This window comes from Protopterus annectens, chromosome 2.part1 (genome assembly GCF_019279795.1).
Source record: "Protopterus annectens isolate FY-2018-M chromosome 2.part1, PAN1.0, whole genome shotgun sequence".
NCBI lineage: Eukaryota > Metazoa > Chordata > Ceratodontiformes > Protopteridae > Protopterus > Protopterus annectens.
The window spans coordinates 571,553,900-571,574,317 of NC_056729.1; the positions used below are offsets into that span (position 1 = coordinate 571,553,900).

The 20,418-nt window shown below is 40.0% G+C and overlaps 1 protein-coding gene across 5 annotated transcripts in view; it reads left to right on the top strand.

The window, feature by feature from the left end:
• PTK2B (protein tyrosine kinase 2 beta) overlaps positions 1 to 20,418 on the top strand; it is a 2,401,727-nt gene that overhangs the window by 1,139,859 nt on the left and 1,241,450 nt on the right. For all 5 annotated transcript variants that reach the window (XM_044062346.1, XM_044062339.1, XM_044062341.1 and 2 more), the window contains one exon: positions 6,721 to 6,768. The gene's annotated coding sequence lies outside the window, so the exon portion shown is untranslated. The remainder of the gene's footprint in view (positions 1 to 6,720; positions 6,769 to 20,418) is intronic.

A 20,418-nucleotide genomic window follows, 5' to 3' on the forward strand; every position in this document is an offset into this window, starting at 1 on the left:
TTTTGCTGATTTTGCACATGAGTAACTCAAACTGAAGAGTCATGGATAGAAAAAGGCCCACATATTTGCCTAAAGACTTGAAAATAAAACAGGTTCAGCGGCTGAGACATTGACATCAACAGCTTTGGTAGGACTGGGCAGTACATTTAGGTGAGGTGAGTCTCAAAGAACATGTTTTGTTTTGTTAGGCTTTAAAATAAAATCTTTCTGATATAGGATTTGATTTTGTTTTGGAGGTCTTTTAAGAGATCCTTAGCTTTCCAGGGTTCCCTCTTACTTTTGCATAGTCATGTTATAATGGGAAAGTATTTTGATTATAGGTTGAAGAGGATAGCAATAATAATCCATCCACCCACAAGCCCTTTTTCCCATTTAGCACATGGGGTTGGGGAGTCATTTCAACAGTGTTATTCATCTTGACCCAAGGTTTGCACTGCATGGTGGCTAGCCCTGCCATTGTGGTAGAAATAATATTACATATAATATCCAGGTATTTGAGATTTTAGAATGTGGACCAGTTACTGGTATTTAGATTGTTTTGCAGCACTTATGGATACTTGGTTGAGATCATCCTACTGGTGCATTGTACCAGAGGGTAAAAGACTATGTAGTGATAACTAATATTAGGTATTTGTACATAGATGTGAACCTTAGATGTTCTGCCTGTGATTATTAGAGCCATAAGCGAGTGTGTGTTAGAATTCTACTTGGTTATGTTTGATTCTGAGACTAGTTAATATAGGCGTAGATCAGCTAGGTAGCCATTAAGGTCTTTTTTTTGGAGGCCAATAAAATTAATTGTGGTATAATTCATTTTAATTAACTTTTTGTCTATGTACAGCAATGTATTTCTTTTAGGATGGTGTGGAAATTGTTGGATGTCACAGCAACTGGAGGGTAAATTATACCTAACATGATATTACACAATTTGCTTTTTTAGAATGTTGGTTGCTAACCAGTCAGGTAAAAATTAACTGAATAAGAGAGAAAAATGGAGCAATGAAAATATTCTTTGATTTAGAGGAGACCTCCTACCAGTTTAAAGTTCTGTTCCACTTTAGTGGATCCATTTCTTGTGAGGAGAGTTGGCTATTAAGGAACTGTGTATCAGGTATAAGCCATATGTCACACATTCTAATGATATCTGTTTTGTTGCTAAATTCAGACATGCACTTGGTTTCAATTTATTTCAGCTGGCACTGTTTGGAAGACCTAGTAAGATGGTGGATTGTTTTGTGGCATGTGAAGGGATAGTGGTGATTTGGGGAATGTGAATTGTCAGGCCAGGGTTAAGATCAAGGATACTGCAGGTGATGGGAGTAGGTTGGTTGGCTTAAATGATTTTTGAGACATATGGCCAATTTAAGTTACACTTTTAATGTTGTTATTTAGGTTTAAGTCAGTAACAAAGTAGAAACTGTAGGTAAATGTATATGATATTCAAGTGTCAATGTTTATATTGTTTGTGTTCAAGATTAAGCTAGTGGGACTTGACCAGTACCCGTAAAGAAAGGGTGGCCTAATGGTTAAGGTGTTTGCCTTACAAACACAAGGTGCAGGGTTTGAATCTCACAGGGGATAATTAGCTAGGCTTAAAATGGCTTGCAAGGACAGTTAGCCTAGTACTAATCTATGAACCTATGAAATTATAGCTTAGTATGGCAAATTATGTTTTTCCCAGAGCAGATGAACAAATAAATAAGTGTTCAGTTTAAAGTGGATGTTTTTATATTTTTGTTAATATTTAAATTTTCTGAAATTTGCAATTCATTTTGTTGATCTTATCACATTGAAATTGAGCTACAGAAGAAATAGTGCAGTTCCAATTATTCCAGATTGAAGTACATCAATGGCTTTCTAGTACCACGTTTTTTAAAGTGTGCCAAAGAGTTTTATTTATTATTATTATTATTATTATTATTATTTTTGCAGTGGGATAAGCACCTCCATATTCCCATGTTGGGATCCTCTGTCCTCTTAATGTATTGTCTAGGGCTGTGTAACCTCCAGGTTGTTACATATGTCCTGAAGGAGTTGTGGGGCTGATATCTCTGACTTTGGGAAGGAGAGGAGAGCTTGTGCTCCTCCACAAAAATGTTTTTGCAAATACACTTTCTTTATTTATAACACTAAAGTAAAGGAATCCCTTTAGATACTTATACCCTAGAATGTCCGTAATTATATAAATTGAGTGACGTCTAAGAAGAAATTAATGTACAGAGGCAACTTTAAAGGAGGTTCCAGTGGAAAAGAGTGGTCTGTTTGCACCTGTTACTGAAGTAGGTGCCGTGACAAGTATGTCTAAAAAAAGACCAAGCTAGAATTCTTTTCCAGTTACTTAAACACAGGGTGCAAGATAAGTGAAATATGCAATTAGCTTAAAACGTTTTGTAATGGAATAAAATTGTTGGGAGGATTGTGGGTAACAGCTAATTTTGTAGAAAAAGAGAGCTGGTAATCTAAAATGAGTGATAGAAAATGTGGTGGAAGTGGTTGACACAAATAAGGACAAAGGCACATATGCATGTTGTGGGTGCCTTCAATGTGACAACATCTGTTTATGTTTAATATCTTTATATATGGTATGCTGGTGCTAAATGTAGGTATACCTTTTTAAACAAAAAAAATCTTTATTGAATTATCACTTATGACATACTTATAGAAACAAAAACAAACCATATTGACATATTTTGAGTTGCAGACATATTTCTCATAAAATCTTCTGTACAGTCACGGTCAATCGAACATTACATAGCTCATTCAATTTTTTGCTTTCCTTTAAACCTCACACTTCCTCTGAAACATTATTTTACATGTATTGTTCCCAAAATTCCCATTTTTTTCTATGTAATTTGTGCCTGCCATTTTCTACAAATTCAACTTCTATTTCTTTTATCTTTGTTACTATGTTCACTACTTCTAAATCATTTGGTTTAGACTTTGTAGATACACCTTTGAGTCCAAGTTATTTATTATGCACAATGCATTTCATATGATTTATCCTGGATCTCCGTAGGTGACAGCTTCATGTTGCTCTCTAATCCTCATACCCTCATCTATCTCAGAGGTTTCCAACCGTTGACCATTGCAACTCAGTTTAGTTGAAAGATGCAAATCACTCTGTTTTTTTTCAAGAGCAGTGTTAATATGTATTGGACAAAGTGTTTTTATCACCTCTTTGCTTTCATTGCCATATCCAGGCCAACATTCAACTATGTGCCAAATCTGCTACTGTCACTGTGTAACTTGTACTTTTACACATTAGCAGTTTCACATGTGCTTCAAATGAATAGCTTTAGCTGAAAATTTCTGCCAAAATGCTGTGTCTGACACAGTGAGAGATAGAAGGAGACTTCCTTTCACTAAACACAGCTCTTTCTTGATGTGAAGTCTTTCCAAAAAGAACTAGAGGCAAATGTTAGCTGGTAAATTACAAACTTATTTTGCTTGGAGACTGTGCTCTTTGTGATAGTTTTAATTGTTACCCAGATAAATATGACTTCCTTAGGTTGGTATATTTTTTCAAATCTTGTTATGAATGTTGGTATCATGATGTAGCTTTTGGCGTGAAGTAGTAGTGACCTTATGACATACTTGAACTCCTGATAGACAGGAGTACACTAACATTAGGTGTGACATGCATTTAACATCAGTAACTTATAAAGTGCACATCATATTGGTGCTGGGCAAAAGTGTGATACACCAATAATTAATACTGAGATGTGTAAATGCAGTATTTGCATACTGAGAGCAAAAGTGCAGTATTTCAGAGAATTCTTCTGACTTTCAGGTACAGTGATCTCAGAGTGTGTGTGTGTGTGTGTGTGTGTGTGTGTGTGTATATATATATATATATATATATATATATATATATATATATATATATATAGTTATATATGTGTCAAACATTCACTATATTAAAAGGTAGCACAAGCAGTTGATCAGCTGCCTATCAAAAATCAAACAAAAAAAGAAAAACATAACTTTTTTTGGGGTGGCAAACTTTGCTTCACACCCTGCTAATTATATATTCCACCTCCGAAATTGCATTTCAGTGCGTAAAGGGCAAATTCCTTGAGCCCCACTATACCATGTTGTTGCACAGAAAAAAAATCTGGTGTATTCAGTCTTCTATTTTTTGACCAGCTGTATCAGTTTTTTTATTTTTTATTGTTAGGATTCGACAATTGGAATGTTCACCATCACACACACACACATACATGCGTGTGTGTGTGTGCAAATGTACACACATATATCTGTATGTGTATATATATATCTATATATTTATATATATATATATTTATATAAATATATATCTATATATAAATATATAGAGAGAGAGGAGGATACATGTATCAGTACAAATATCTGTATATGTATGTGTATATATATATATATATATATATATATATGGATTCACTTTATAACCTCGAAATGCTGAAATATCGAATTTCAGTATCTCGAGACTATAAAACCGAATCCACAAAACGCCGACAAACAAAAACCGCGAAACCACATAACCGAAAACACCGCACACACTACACTAAACATACAACAAAACACCCACATCACAACATAAACAAAAAAAAACACACATACACAACTCACACACCCCCTACTTATATATACTACGAGATTGCACAAACACAACACAAAAGCTCACTCACACACGCACATTCTCCAATCCCTCACACACACACTCTAACTCCCACTCAAAACCCTTACAAAACACTCGCTTACCTGACATAACACCTACATCCAAACACGGCACCGCGCACCAACAAAACACAAACCCAGACATTACATAGCACAACTTCATAACCGCAAATTCGACATATTTTCGACATACGTCAAATTCGCGATTATGAACGTTCGCTATTTTGAACATTCGACTTTATAGCTTCGAGATACTGAAATTCAACATTTCAGTATTTCGATGTTATAAAGTGAACCCATATATATATATATATATATATATATATATATATATATATATATATATATATATGTATGTATATATATATATATATATATATATATGTTGTTGTTTGTCTTTTGGCTTTTCCCAGTAAGGGGTCGCCACAGTGGAACTCCTGTCCACTAATGATTGGCAGTAGATTTTTAGGAAACGCCGAGGTGCCAGCTCGATGCCCAACCTTCAACGAAGGCACGTCCATTTACGCACGCATGTCTTTCGAACGCTACCCAACCACGGGGAGGACATGCAGACTCCGCACAGAAGGCACTCCCAAGCCAAGCCAAGAATTGAACAGGAGAACCTCTTTCTGTGAGGTAACAACGCAACTGCTGTACCACACATATATATATATATATATATAAAACTCAGGAAAACTGTCCACAGTCTTTCAGGCAAAATTACATTCTATAACAAATACATTTGAATTATTGGTCTCAGTCTCCTTATTGTGCCAGCTTCCAAGGTATTTTATTTGTTATGTATATATATATATATATATATATATATATATATATATATATATATATATAAAATGTGTGTTTGTGTGTGTGTGTAGATACATATACACAGACACATGCACACACGCCCACACACACACACACACACACACACACACACACACACATATATATATATATATATATATATATATATATATATATATGTATATATACATACATATACACACATACATGCACACCTGGGATGAACCTGAAATTGGTCAGTATGATCAGTGTACTGCCCTGGCAAACAAATACACACACAAACATAGACACATATGTATTTATGTAATACCTCTCAACTGTACAGAGTGACCACATTTTTATCTCATATGTTTGGCTTGTTTCTCAAAAATTGTGTTTTTTTCTGGAAAAATCATTGACAAGTCACTGAAGGTTGAAGTCAGAAAATAATGGCAGACGTTTGTGTTTCAGACTTCATACCCATCAATAAATGCATGCTAATGCAGTACCTGATATTCTGTCAACTTTCTAAGTTTGTAAGAGCAATATCTAAAAAGTGTCCCTGTTATTGGACCTTTGTCTCCCCCTATTCTTTATAGGTTTGTCCAGATTTCGTGCTCTAAGAGGTTGGAAGGTATGATGTGTGTGTATGTTATATATGTTTTATGCATCAATAAACCAGTACTGTAGTGTGGTAAAAAACAAATGTTTATTCCCTCGTGCAGTTGGAAAAACTATTTTAATTTATACAAACTTTATCACTATGTAAACAAATGAAGCAGTCACTTTCTTTTATATGACACTTCAAGTCATGTGTTAGATAAACACCAGTAGCATGCAAACCATTTTTTAACACCCACAAGCAGTATGGTATGACCGAAAGTGTTACCATGCGTAATGCCTCAGGTGTTAGTGCCCTGTGAATTAATACTGAAATGACATTGTGACATTGCCTTCAAAGGTAGTTTATGTGAAATTTGACAACTAATATCAGGAAGTTTATTTCACAATATAGAAACCCTACTGGTGAATGTGAAGTCCTTAAAGAAATATCTTGACTTTGGAATCTATGTGAGGAACACAGGTTTTGAACAGAGTTCAGGTCAAATGTACAGCTGCACCCAGGACTGAATGACTGGAATATTTCCAGACAGGACAAAACTAGTAACTTAGCTCCAAGTATTGATTTTCTTTAACAAAGATGTACCCATGTGTCTTATTCAGATGGATGGTTGCTTGTCTCACTTATTTACTGTAACCTTTCTCTACTCTTTGCAGGCAGAAGATGAATAACAACATTACATGTATACAGTGACCTGGGAGAAGGTGAGAGTGAGACATCGATGTGAGGACATACTTGGCCAGGAAATGTTTGACTTTATAGTGTAATCTTGATTTCTGACTTCCTACCAGAACATTCTTGATAATTAATGAGGATTTAGTTTTGTTCAATTGTTACATCTTGTAATCTCAACAGTATTGATACCATGTGCATGTAAATGCATTTGATAGAATTTGAAAATTGGATAAATCAGTGGAGTTTCAATTAATAATTACCCCAACATGATCTTAGGTGTTTGGCATTAGTGTAGAAAACCTACTTTATCTGATGTTGTTAATCTTCGTTCATTCCTTAATGATGGGTTATTGGTTCTGTCCTTGGAACCAAGCCGGCCATATATCAAGCTCGCGTCAGCCAACATCTCTCGAGCCAAGGTCAACCCAGAATGCTCTGCTCCCTGTTACCTCAAATCTCGTTTGCCTCGTTGCTGTACAGCCATGTCAAGCCACTCTCTTCAGCTAAGTGTATAATTTTTTGAAAGTTTATTTATCGTTTCTACTTTAAAGTTTTTTCAAACTTTTTCTTGTATTATTCTCATACCCTATCGTATCCTTAAGACTCTCACCCTTTAGTCTATATCCTTTTATTACCCTTTTCTTACCGTTAAGGTAATTCTTCATTACCATTGTTGGTAATCCTTCTTCCTTCTCTCTTCTTACCCTTTTGGGTAGCCTTTCCTCGTCTTTTTGATACTGTTGTTCTTCACATCATTATGTCGGATAAGAAAAGTAGTGTTGGTTTTAAACAGTGTAAGGATTGCGGCTGTAAGTTACCACTTTCTGATGGCCATGACGTATGTGTCTATTGTTTGAATATCTCCCACCTTACTGTGGATCCCCGTGTGGGATTTGTAGAAATATTTTGACCAGGACTCTTAACGAGAGAAAGAACAAGTTAATCCTGAAGGGTCTTCTCAAATCTCCTTTCCTTGAGGCTTTCTCTGGGTTGGAGGGCTCACCCCCTCCTACTAAACCCAGAAAGAGGCATTCTTCCTCTTCCTCATTGAGGTCGCTCACTTCTTCTCCCTCTGGAGACTGCAGAGAGTCGACTCATAAAAGGTGAAAATGACTACTACTTTGGTGCTGCCACCTGTGACCCTTTCAAATCCAGGCATAGAACCGCCCCAGTTGATTCTTGCTTCAGCCATGTCCTCCTTATCGACATTGGCACCAGAGTTACTGGTGCAGACACTTACGGCTCCAGCAGTTCCATCACAGCCCTTACCAGCACCGTCCATGCAGGTACCGTCTCCTTCAGCACCATTGGTTCAGTCCTCTTCGGCCCTAAGTATGACGTTACTGTCCTCCACGGTGCAGACACTTTTGGCACCGATATGCTCTTCCATGCAGTCCTTTTCTGCACCGTCATTGTTACTGGTGCAGACACCTTCCTCGATGGCACTGTACCCATCGATGCAGACACTTGCTTTTACAGTGCAGACACCTTTGAATTCTATGGCGCTGACGTCATTGGCACAGACTACTTCGAAATCATTCTCTTCGGTGCAGACATCCTTGTTTCTGAGCTCTGCACCTCTCAAATTAGCAAGGACCAAGTACTCTCCTTCCTTGGAACCATTTGTTGGTAGCCAATATAGTCCTTTTCTAGAAAGGCCAGAATCACCCTCAGGTTTCTGTATGAGGTCGACCAGGAGCCTCTCTGAGCAAGATGTGTTGCAGCTTGTTGACCATTTTCTTGTGGCCAGAGTTCTCTCTCAACTGTCGAAACCCACGTTCCCTCCTTCAAGTGAAAGTATATTTCCTCAAACTCCAATGTACACTCCTCCTTCAACTTCCACCCAAGTATCGAAGCCCATTACTCCAACAGCAGCTTCCCTCCCTCCAACCCCAATAGTGGGTCTCACTTTAGAGGCAGAGTCATCCTTGTAGCCTTCAGTGCACTGAGCATCGGGCTCTTCTCAGGCCAGTGGCTGTGCTGTGGGTGAGGGTAATTTTGTTTCCACGCTAATGTTTTCTATGGCACCCTCCAGGAATCCTCCCTCTCTCATGCTTCACAGTCCTCTTGTGACTCCTGGTCTGGGGGTCGGCTCGTCGGGGCGGGGTGTGGCCCCGGTTCTGAGGTTGTCGTGCTCGGTTCAGGGCTCCCATACCTCCTTGGGCAGGCCAGCCTTCCAGGCTATGGAGAGGGCACTTGCCTCCACTAGTAAACCCCACATATCGGAGTCCTCTCCCCCCTCTGTGCCACAACTCTCACAAGCCACAACCACTGGACACCGGGCACAAGGGCCTCTGGTTTCTCCCCCTCAGGAGACCCCCTCTTTGCAGTCTTCCTCAGAACCTCCCACTGAGGAAGTACCCTGAAAGCTTTGTGCAAGAAGAAGCACATGGATTCCACTGAGAAGTCTTTGACCGAAGATCAGACTTTGATGATAGGGAAGGGTCCCCATGGTCACCCTCTGATGAGGTGTCCTTTGGTGACATCCTCAAGTTCCTTAGAGGGGTGACTGGAAGTCTTCTAATCCTTCCTCAGAGGAATCCGTATTCCTGCAGGCCTTTTTATGCCCAGCCCCCTACCTCCTGGGTTACTCCACTGGCCGATGAGCTTGTCCAGCTCATTGTCCAGTGTGCATGGAAGGCTCCTGACACCCTGGAAGCGATACCACAGAGGCCTGATAAAAATCTTTTTGCCCCAAGCTGAGCATCCCCATTGGTCACGAGGTCTTCCAGTAGATGCTATGGTGGTGGCGGCTGCAGCTAAGAAAGACTTGGCAGAAGAGAGCCAAACTGTCCATCCACCCAACAAGGAGTCCCAGGTGATAGACAGACTAGGGAAGCATGTGTTTGCTTCATTGACCTTTGGTGTAAGGTCTTTGAACTTTTTGGCACACTTCACAAGGCTCCAGAGGGATCTTATCAACCAACTCTCTGAAACCTTGGCAGGAGCTGTTTCTGATGAGGTCTGTGACAATGTAGCTTCTCAGATAGCCACCCTAGAGTCCATTTCCAATTCTTCCATGCGTCTTATTTCTCATGCAATGGAAGGAACGGCTAGAGCGGCAGGCATGGGTATAGTCACCAGACGACATGCCTGGATGCGCCTTTGCAACTTTCTGGACTCCTTTAAGGCTTCCTTCATGAACACCCCCATAGAGGCCGCTTCTTTGTTTGGCCGTAAAGTTAAAGATATGCTGGCAAGGTGCGAACAAGATGGCAAGACCGTATCTGCCATTGGTGTCAGACACTCCACTCCTCAATGATTCTACTCCAGAAATCAGAGGACAGGGAAGATGTGGCACAGGAAATCACAGGGCTCTTTCCGTGATGCACATGCCGAGTTCTCTCCTAGAGGCAGAGGGTGAAACTCCAATGGAAAATGCTCCTTTTGGGGAAGAGGAGGTCCACGAAACTGGGGTTCCAGAGATTCATTCTCTGGCCAAGCCTATCAGCACCCCTGAAGCATTGCTCGACTGCTCACCTCTGGAAGCGGTCGGGGGTCGTTTTTCCTTGTACCCTGCTGCCTGGCAAAAAATAACCACCGACTCTTGGGTACAATGGATAATATCCAGATACTATCTCTTTCCCTTCCATCTTTGTCCAACCTCATCCAGAGTATTACCCGACATTCCACCCAGTCAAAGGGAAGCAGCAGCACACAAAATCCAAACGCTGCTACAAAAAAGAGTCCTCCAAATGGTCCCCCCCTAGACCGATAGGATCCGGTTTTTACTCAAGGTTTTTTTTTAATACCAAAAAAGACAGGGGACTGGAGACCAATTCTGGATCTCAGCACACTACACAAATTTGTAGAAACAGAGAAATTCCGGATGGTCATGGTTCAGTCTATCCTTCCTCTTCTGGACGAAGACGATTGGATGTGTTCTGTAGATCTTCAAGATGTGTATTACCACATAAAAATGAACAAATGCTTAAGAAGATACCTCCGCTTCTGCACTACCAATTTCGAGCACTGCCCTTTGGTCTCTCTATAGCCCCTCAGAGTGTTCACCAAATGCATAACAGTGGTTATTGCTCACTTGTGACTTCAAGGATTCCAGGCATTTCCATATCTAGACAACTGGCTCCTCACCGCCCCCACCAAGCGTCTATTGGAAGATGCCCTACACTATACTCTCCTCACAGCACAACACCTGGGAATTACTATAAACTGGGAGAAGTCCAATATGACACCAGCTCAGTCTTTGGAATTCATCGGGGTACTGTTGGACATGAGAAATTGCACAGCATATCTTCTGGATCACAGGCTTTAAAGAATACGGCAACAAGTTCAACCGCTGCTCTATCACCACAAATCTCCCACACGATCTATACTCTAACTCTTGGGGTCAGTGGCAGCCTTGATTACCATTGTTCCTCTAGCCAGATTCCACATGAGGCTCCTTCAGTGGTTACTTCTCACTCAGGGGTACCCTCTACAACATCCTTTGTCTTTTCAGATAAGTGTAACTCAGAGATGCTAGCAAGATTTACTCTGATGGATGTCTCAAAATCCCCAACAATAGTCTTGCCCCTTCAGCCCCCATCAGCCGAATGCCATAGTGACCATGGATGCCTCCCTGATGGGGTGGGGTGGGGGCTGTGTCAGGGAAACTTGGTCCAAGGCACCTGGTTGGACACAGAGGCCCTTTTGCATATCAGTTTCCTGGAACTGAGGGAGGTGCTACTAGTGTTGCAAGCATTTCATTCCATCCTTCCATCAGGGACTATTGCGATCCAGTCAGACAACATGTCAGTGATCTGGTACATCAGCAAGCAAGGGGGCACCAGATCTTACCCGTTATGCCAAGAGGCCTTGAGAATATGGCAATGGGCGATAGCTTCCAACCACTTTCTAATTGCAACCCCTGGAGCTCAAATGTGATAGCAGACAAATTGAGCAGGTGCATTCTACAACCTCAGGTCCCTCAACCCTGTTATAGTGGCAAAAATCTTCAACCGCTGGAGCCAGCCTTGCTGTGATCTATTCTCCTTCCCAACCAACTTCAAGTGCAGCAACTATTTTGCCCTGATCCCCACTTGGTGACAGTCACCGAGAGATTCTCTAGTCCACGCTTGGCCCTCGGGTCAACTTTTTGCTTATCCTCCTCTCCCCGTCATCTCCCAATGAAAGCATGGCAGTTGAAAAGCAAAGTGATCCTCATTGCTCCATATTGGCCTCAATCTGGTTCCCCTTCCTCTGGCTTCACCTGGTAGATCAACCATGGATCCTCAATCCATCCCCAATGTTGATCTCCCATCCGCAGGGCCTGACTCACCCTAATCTAACAACCCTGAAGCTGACAGCTTGGTTTCTCCACTTCCAGTGATTGCCATGCAGGAAAACCTCTCATCCCCAGTGCGCAATATTCTTATTGCATCTCATAAATCGTCCACCAGACTAATCTATCTCAATAAATGGAAAAGATTTTCTCTATGGGTAGCAAATAAACAGACCCCTTGTCAGACCCAGTTTCGATGGTTTTGGATTACTTATCACACCTTTTCCACTCTGGGTGTTTGCCTCTATTATTCATGTGCATTTAGCTGCCATTTTGAATTTCCACATTGGTTTTCAGGATTCTTCGCTCATGTCAAATAGACTCTAAAACTTCTGGGGTTCTTCACCTAAAACTTCCCTTTAGAGAACCAGTACAACCTTGGGATTTAGCCTTGGTCCTGCAAGCCCTAACAGCTCCCCCCTTTGAACCTGCGTCTTCATGTGATTTAAAATATCTCTCGTGGAAAACTTTGTTTCTAATTGTAATCACATTGGCCAGACACTTGTCAGAACTTCAAGCCTTATGCATCAAACCTCCTTATCTTATCTTCATAAAGATAGGGTAGCACTGAGAACTAATTCTTACTTTTTACCAAAAGATGTGTCAGAGCGGTCATCAACCAATCTGTTGACCTTCCAGCATTTTTTCCTAACCACTCTAACAGGGGAGAGTATTGCTTGCACTTCTTGGATGTTCATAGGCAAATACGATTTTATCTGGAGAGAACAAAATCTACCTGTAAATCAGACCAACTATTTCTGGCTTTTTCTGGACCACAAGTAGGTCATCCTGTCTCAAAAGTTACATTGGCTTCATAGTTGAGAAATTGCATTACCTTTATCTACAACAAGAACAATGTCACCTTGCCTTACAGAGTGAAAGCGCATTCCACAAGGTCTATGGCAACTTCAGCAGCTTTTCATACTAAGGCTTCACTCAATGATATTTGCTCAGCTGCGACTTGGGTCAAACCTCATACCTTACCTTTATTCTTCATTAAAAATTGGATTTGGCCTCCAGAGGTAGAGCTTCTTTTGGCTCCATGGTGCTCAGGAATGTCCTTCCATGAGGGCCACCCAGGGGATACAGGTAGCTGGGGACTCTGTCCCATCAGTAAGGAATGTACGAAAATTAACAACATCAGATAAAGAAGTTATGTCTTACCATAATGTTCCATCTGTGTTGTTGATCTTCATTCATTCATTACTCCCCACGCACCGACCCCTTCGGAGGTTCCTGGTTGATCTCATATACTCCTTTATTGTAGGTCTGTTATGACCAGAGGTAGCCTCTACTTTTGTCTGTCAATTTGCAAACTCGATCTGAAGTAACAGGGAGCAGAGCATTCTGGGTAGGACCTTGGCTTGAGAGTTTTTTACTGATGCAAGCTTGATATATGGCCGGCTCGGTTCCGAGGATTGAACCAATAACCCATCAGTAATGAAGGAATGAAGATCAACAACACAGATGGAACGTTATGGTAAGACATAACTTCTTTTTACCCAATCTTGTATCAGGGCGGAACAGTTTTGTACTGGGAATTCTAACTTCAAAGGAGTCATCTGTATACTGATTGATTTTTGCTGAACCACTTATATTTGACAGTACCATATTACTGATACTAAAGTGGGTGGTGGCAATTACTGATCTCTGAGGGGTACCAGCTGTGACTGTGGATAAGGCGTCATTCCACTGAATTATGTAAAATCTCTTACCAAGATGGCTTACGTTTTTACTGACTCTGTTTATAGAAGCCACAGTGTTTGTATTGGAAAAATATGATGCAATATTTCATGATGTCAAAGACTTCTGACACATTGAAGAAACATTAACCAACTTTAATCCCCATTGATTTTACCTCTAAAATAGTTTGTGAAATCAAGTATTACAATAGTTTTTTTCCCAAAACCAGACAGAAAATGTATTGTGAGTTGAAGAACAGATGTTTTCTGTAGTAGACAGAAGGACAGTGTTATGGAAACCTGATATGACAAGTGCTTTTCCTTTCTTAAGGATTAAGACAACTATTGCTGATTCCCAAACTTTGGGAACATGAGAGTTTGTGATGCAATAGTTAATGAGGACATAGATATTGTGTTTGATGGCTTATGCTAAGAGTTTTATGCACAATGGTGGAATGTTGCCTACAGAATGTTTAGTTTTACTTTAATGAATAGATTCTGTAAAAGTGAAGAAAAATAATTAAAACATGAGTTAAGGAGCTTCTTTATGAGGGCGGGCTTTATCTTCAATAGTTTAGTACAGAACTGTAGCTTTGTCAGCATTTAAGAAAAAATTCAATTCATTGGCTGTGTCTTGGGAAGTTACTTTAGTCAAAGGATTTGATGGGAAAATGTTGCCTAGATACTATAACAGAACTGCCACATACTGTGTTTTAGCCTGAGCATGGTGTTCTGTGCTATGAACGTATTTTTTTTCCTTTACTGCAGGGGGAGTATTTATTTAACGTTATTATGAAGAAGTCACCCAAGGAAACGTTTTTGATATTTCATTAATTTCTCAATGGTCCTCAGTTGTTGAGAATAGTAAAAAAAGATGTGCTAAACAAACCCAGTAACTCCTCCAGATGTTTCTCTGGGGTCATTCTAGTGATCAGTTTAATATTATCTGTTCATAGGATCATAGTAAGTTACTAGGCTATTGGCCTTGTGGCCCTTATATTTACATTAGTTGCAAAACCATGCTGCATACAAGCTGTTGAAAGATTTTTGTCTTTAAGTCTACAAGGAAGGCAGTACAACAGGATGGATGACCTCTAAATAGTGCAGCTAAAGACATCAAATGCTTTCAATATACAGTCTATAAATAGTATGTGTTGTTACATTTTCACAGTTCTGTAAGTTTGTCACCAAGGAGCTCATACAGAACTGCTTAGTTTCGTGTGAAAGCTTGCAGTGGTATGGAAAAACACCACTGACAGTATGTGTGTAGATTGTAATTGATGTATTACATGTTTTTGATAAAACATTACAAAAATGTTTACTGTGTTTATTGTGATTTATAAAATACAATGTAAGACCTAGAATATAATGAAGTGAACCACTGTAACTGATTTGTCATGAACTGTTTGTCGTTTACATTTCTGTTATTCTAGAGAGGTGAGAATTTGTTTGAACTGTGAGAATATAACTTGAATTTGAAAAAAAAAGATGCAGCCATTAACTTCCAGAGCTTCATTGGGCAGAATAAATTAAGAGTTTGATTTCAGAACTTATATGGTAAGCTAGTCAACAGTTAAATACATGATTTGTTTCAAACTTGGTACAAAACAGAAGATCTGGAAACCCCTTTTATTTGTAGTTATAGCTTAGTAATGTTCTGATTTGATTTTTGCCTGCTGGTCATACTGAAAAAGCAGGGAGATTATCACTAATATTCTCCAATATGATCCATTAATATGATATTATTTAAGGCCAACACATCCACCCAGTTAGGGTCCTTTCCCTTTTGGATACCTTGTCTATTAAAATGTCCATCTCAATAAGTTGAGCTAGTACTTAGAGTTGGACAAATGAATTAATATATGGATCTGTGGATTGTTTCTATTCATTTCATTGTTGAGATCTTCCAGAGGTACCATTTCTTAAAACTGGCATTTTGCCAGTAAAGAGTATCCTCCATAGTGTCTTGGCATAAAGTAAGTAGAATTTGGACTTGAGAAAAATAAATCCAGTCATTTAAAATGGGAGTCGTTCTTAATTCTTCCTAGTCTTTACCAGTGGAAACTGTGGTGCACTAAATGATGTGCTTGTGACAAAAAAAAACCAAAAGACTGGGATACACTGACACAAATGAATCAGGAATAGGGCACACTATTGTAGGAATGATCAGTGGATTCGTACTGATCGGCCCACACTTACCTAAGGTGCACTTTGCTGAGTACTGCTTGTGATCCAGTGTAGATTGTAAATCAGTACTTTAATGTACTGTAACTGGGCACATCAGACATGGTATAAGCACTGAGTAGAAGACAGTCATTATTATGTAATGACAGCTGTACCCTTTTCAGGTTTTTGCAGTCTCAGATTTAGTAAAATATCTAGGGGTGTAGACAGAGCTTTTTTTTTTTACTTTATGGGATGAGTATATTTTCATGGTAAGGAGGTTTCTTTGTATGCGGAGTGTTTTCTTATGTGGCAATTGAAGTTGTGGTTGTATGTGGTATAAAGATGTGTGTAGCTTTATGGTAAGGAAATTTCTATGTGTGCAGAGTGTTTTATTATGTGGTAATTGCATTTATTTTTGTTTGTTGTCCAAGGATGTGTATAGTTTCATGGTAACGGAGGTTTGTGTGTGTGGAGTGTTTTCTTACATGGTAATTGCAGTTGTGGTTGTGTGTGGTCCAAGGGTGTGTGTAGTTTCATGTTAAGGGAGATTTCTGTGGGTGCACAGTGTTTTCTTACATGGTAATTGCAGTTCTGGTTGTATGTGATTCAAGGATCTGTATAGTTTCATGAAAAGGAGATTTCTGTGTTTGCGGAGTGTTTTCTTACATGGTAATTGTAGTTCTGTTTGTATGTGGTCCAAGGATGTGTATAGTTTCATGGTAAGGGAGGTTCCTATGTGTGCGGAGTTTTTTCCTATGTGGTAGTTGCAGTTCTGGTTGTATGTGATCCAAGGATGTGCATAGTTTCATGGTAAGGGAGGTTTCTGTGTGTGCTGAGCGTTTTCTTACATGGTAATTGCAGTTGTGGGTATATGTGGTCCAAGGATGTGTATAGTTTCATGATAAGGGAGATTTATGTGTGTGTGTGTGTGTGTGTGTGTGTGTGTGTGTGTGTGTGTGTGTGTGTCTGTCTGGAGTGTTTTCTTACATGGTAATTGCAGTTGTGGTTGTTTGCAGTTCAAAGTTGAAGGGGCTGCACGTTTTGTGGATTTCCCTCAGTAAAATGTCTTGGATCCATTTAATCCCTAGGAATTAGGAAGAACTCCACAATTTGAGTGAATTGCCTCAACTTAGATGATCTGTAAAAAATTAGATTCCGAGGCAGTTATGGCCATGGCGAGGAAAACCTCATTAGCATGTCCCTGAATTGCATTTTTTTTTACCACTAGCACTACCAGACCTGTGGCAGTAGTTGTGTTTACACTGGCAACCCATGCATCACATTGGCACAGGGATCATCTTCCACCCCCTCATACACATATACATTAGGACATTCATGCAGACACACACACACACACACACACACACACATACACATATGCACTCAGCATCAAACAAGATCCTCCCAGTTGGTTGGACTTATGGCACTTACTCATTCACCAACATGTGCATGCAGACACATGTGCATCCACAATCTTGAGTCTGTTACTAGCCCCTCCCTCTAATACAACCACCCCAGGAGACACACACACACACACACACACACACACACACACACACACACACACACACACACACACACACACACACACACACACACACACACACACACACACACACACACACGCACACACACACACACGTTCATCTGACTTCTTTTATGCCCCTATAGACACAGACACACACACACACACACACCAATACACACCCTCACTCCCACGTCCGCTAAATGTACCTTCACAGAGATTTCTTCCATAGGCGTCAGTGGGTGACTACACTTTTTTGACAACTTTACATTTTTCCTCCACTGTGGTAATCTACTTATCCAGTCACTCAGCAGTGTGCACTGGGAGCCACAGGCATTTCCAGGGGGGAGAGCACATGACTAATTTACCTTAGCCACTTCTGTGGATTATCTCATTAGAGTACGACTTGGCCAGCAGGACTGCCCTCCATATTGAGTCTCCCACTGGCAGGAAACCTCAGCAGTAGGTCAGTCTGTGAAATCCCAGGGAATCTGCTCAAGATACTGTCTGTGAGCTATTTATGTTATTATTAACAGCTGAATTTTCTGAATGTGTGCTAATAAGACATAAATGTGCAAAAAAAAAAACTTCAGAAGAATCACAAAATTAGTCATGCACAGCACAATAAAGAGGTATTACTTAGTTTTCAAAATGTAACCATTTTATAAATACAAGTCCAGATTAAATAAGTTACCGGTATTACTAATTTGTCTTATTAAATCTTTCAGCTCAATGAACTAAGCTTGATCTTAGAGACTGAATGCTGTAATAATGTATTATTTAATTACATCAAAATATTGGAAGTGAAAATTACAATTGTATCTAGTTTGCAATAAACAATGATGTGATCACCAAGCCGTAAGGCATGGTAAACATACTTGCAGTAATGTTTTGTGCAAACTTAATAAAGGAAGACCTGTGTCAGACTGCTTTGGGATAAATGGGAAATGTTCCTTGTATAACTACAAGTATGAAGACTGCTACCCCATATAAAATTAAAAATTCAGGTTTCATGGACCCAGGCAACATACATGCTGGTTTTCTATATAAAAACAAAGAAGATTTAATTAAACCACTGTCAGTATTGTTAAAGAAAATGCTTCTATGTTAATATGTCCCTAAATTATGGTAACAGACACTACTTGTACCATTTCACAAACTTAGTGGAATTTCATATCATAGTTAAACAGTTTTAGAACACTCAGCATGTCCAGTTGTTGTTGTTGTCTTTCGGCTTTTCCTGGTTAGGGGTCGCCACAGCAGAACTCCGGTCCACTAATGATTGGCAGTAGATTTTGATGAATGCCGAGGTGCCAGCTCGATGTTCAACCTTCAACGAAGGCACGTCCATGCATGTCTTTCTAACGCTCACCCAACCGCGGGGATGACATGCAGACTCCACAAAGAAGGCACTTCCCGCACTCCAGCCGAGAATCGAACGGGAGAACCTCTTGCTGTGAGGCAACAACGCTACCGCTGCACCACCGCAGATCCAGTACTGTATGTAAAATCATAGAGAATGTTATAATGGAACTTACTCAGAATGGCAGTGGGGACATAACGTCTGTTGGATACAAAGTGGCTTTGTTAACAAAGGTTGCACCATTCTATGTCCTTCTTTTAAAAAGTAACATCAGGATTTGCTAAAGCAGTGTTAGCTTGCATATGGGGACAGCCTGGTGCATCAGTGATTATGATCTATGTTTCCCAGCTCTAGGGTCCAGAGTTCAGTCGTGATTTCCAGTGACTATCTATGTGGTTTGCATACTCTTCTTGTGAATGTGTGCTATGAAAACCAGGGAAGAATGTCCTGCAGGAGCAAAAATAAAACTGCATATGGAAGGATTGAAAGCATTTTGCCTTCAACTACTGAAGGATCATAGGAGATTATTAGGTTATTGACCAGGAGGTCATTTCAAACCTAGCCATTTCATCCAAATGTAATACCATAGCAATGCTAGCCAGTACCCAGTATTACATTTAGTAATGACTGCCCATGTCCAGGAGGGTTATGGAGATGTGGAGAGATGCTATTTTCCATTTAAGAGACTTTGGCTTAAAACGTAGCTGTGATTATACAATTGCTGAGTTCTCAACTGTGAATTAGTTAAAATTGCAGTGTGGAAAAGTGCATTTATCATTTTAAATTTGTTTTGGGAGATGTGTGTATACATACATATGTGTGTACATTAAATGTGTGTGTGTGTATATATATATATATATATATATATATATATATATATCTATATACATATATAGATATGTATAGATATAGATACAGATATATATATATATATATATATATATATATATATATACCTGCATCAGCCTATCAGCCCATTTATTTCCTTAGTGAATAAGAGACAACCAAGAGGGCTGTCATCCAGGCAAAAATCGAGGATGGTTCAAGATGTTCTCATTTCCTCCTTGGCCCTAATTATATGTGCATCTACTGAGGTGTTAGGGAGGAGAAATACAATGATATGACAATGGAGAATGCTGCCTCCTCACTTCTAAAAGTGGTCTTCCCTACAAGAAACTCTGCCCCTCCCTCTGCAGTATGTGCTGTGGTCTCTCCCTTATCTTGCAGGGAGAGTGCAATGCATTGTGTGTCTCTGAGAGCCTGCAAACCCCACCTTCCCCGGGAATGGTCCAACCCTCTTCACTTATCCTACTCATTGTCCGGTTTCTCCAGCACCTGGGGCAGTAATCAAACCCCACCATCACCCTGGGAATGGGTCAGCCCTCTTCACTCATTCTAGTCATTGTCTAGTTTCTCCAGTGCCTGGGGCAGTAATCAAATCCCAGCTTCACTCTGGGAATGGGCCAACCCTCTTTACTCATCCTACTCATTGTTTGGTTTCTGCAGTGCCTGAGGCAGTAATCAAATCCCATCTTCACCCTGGGAATGGGTCAGCCCTCTTCACTCATCCTACTCATTGTCTGGTTTCTGCAGTGCCTGACGCAGTAATCAAACCCTGATTGCCTAGACTGCAGTCAGGGCTTCTTCTCTATGTTCCATGGA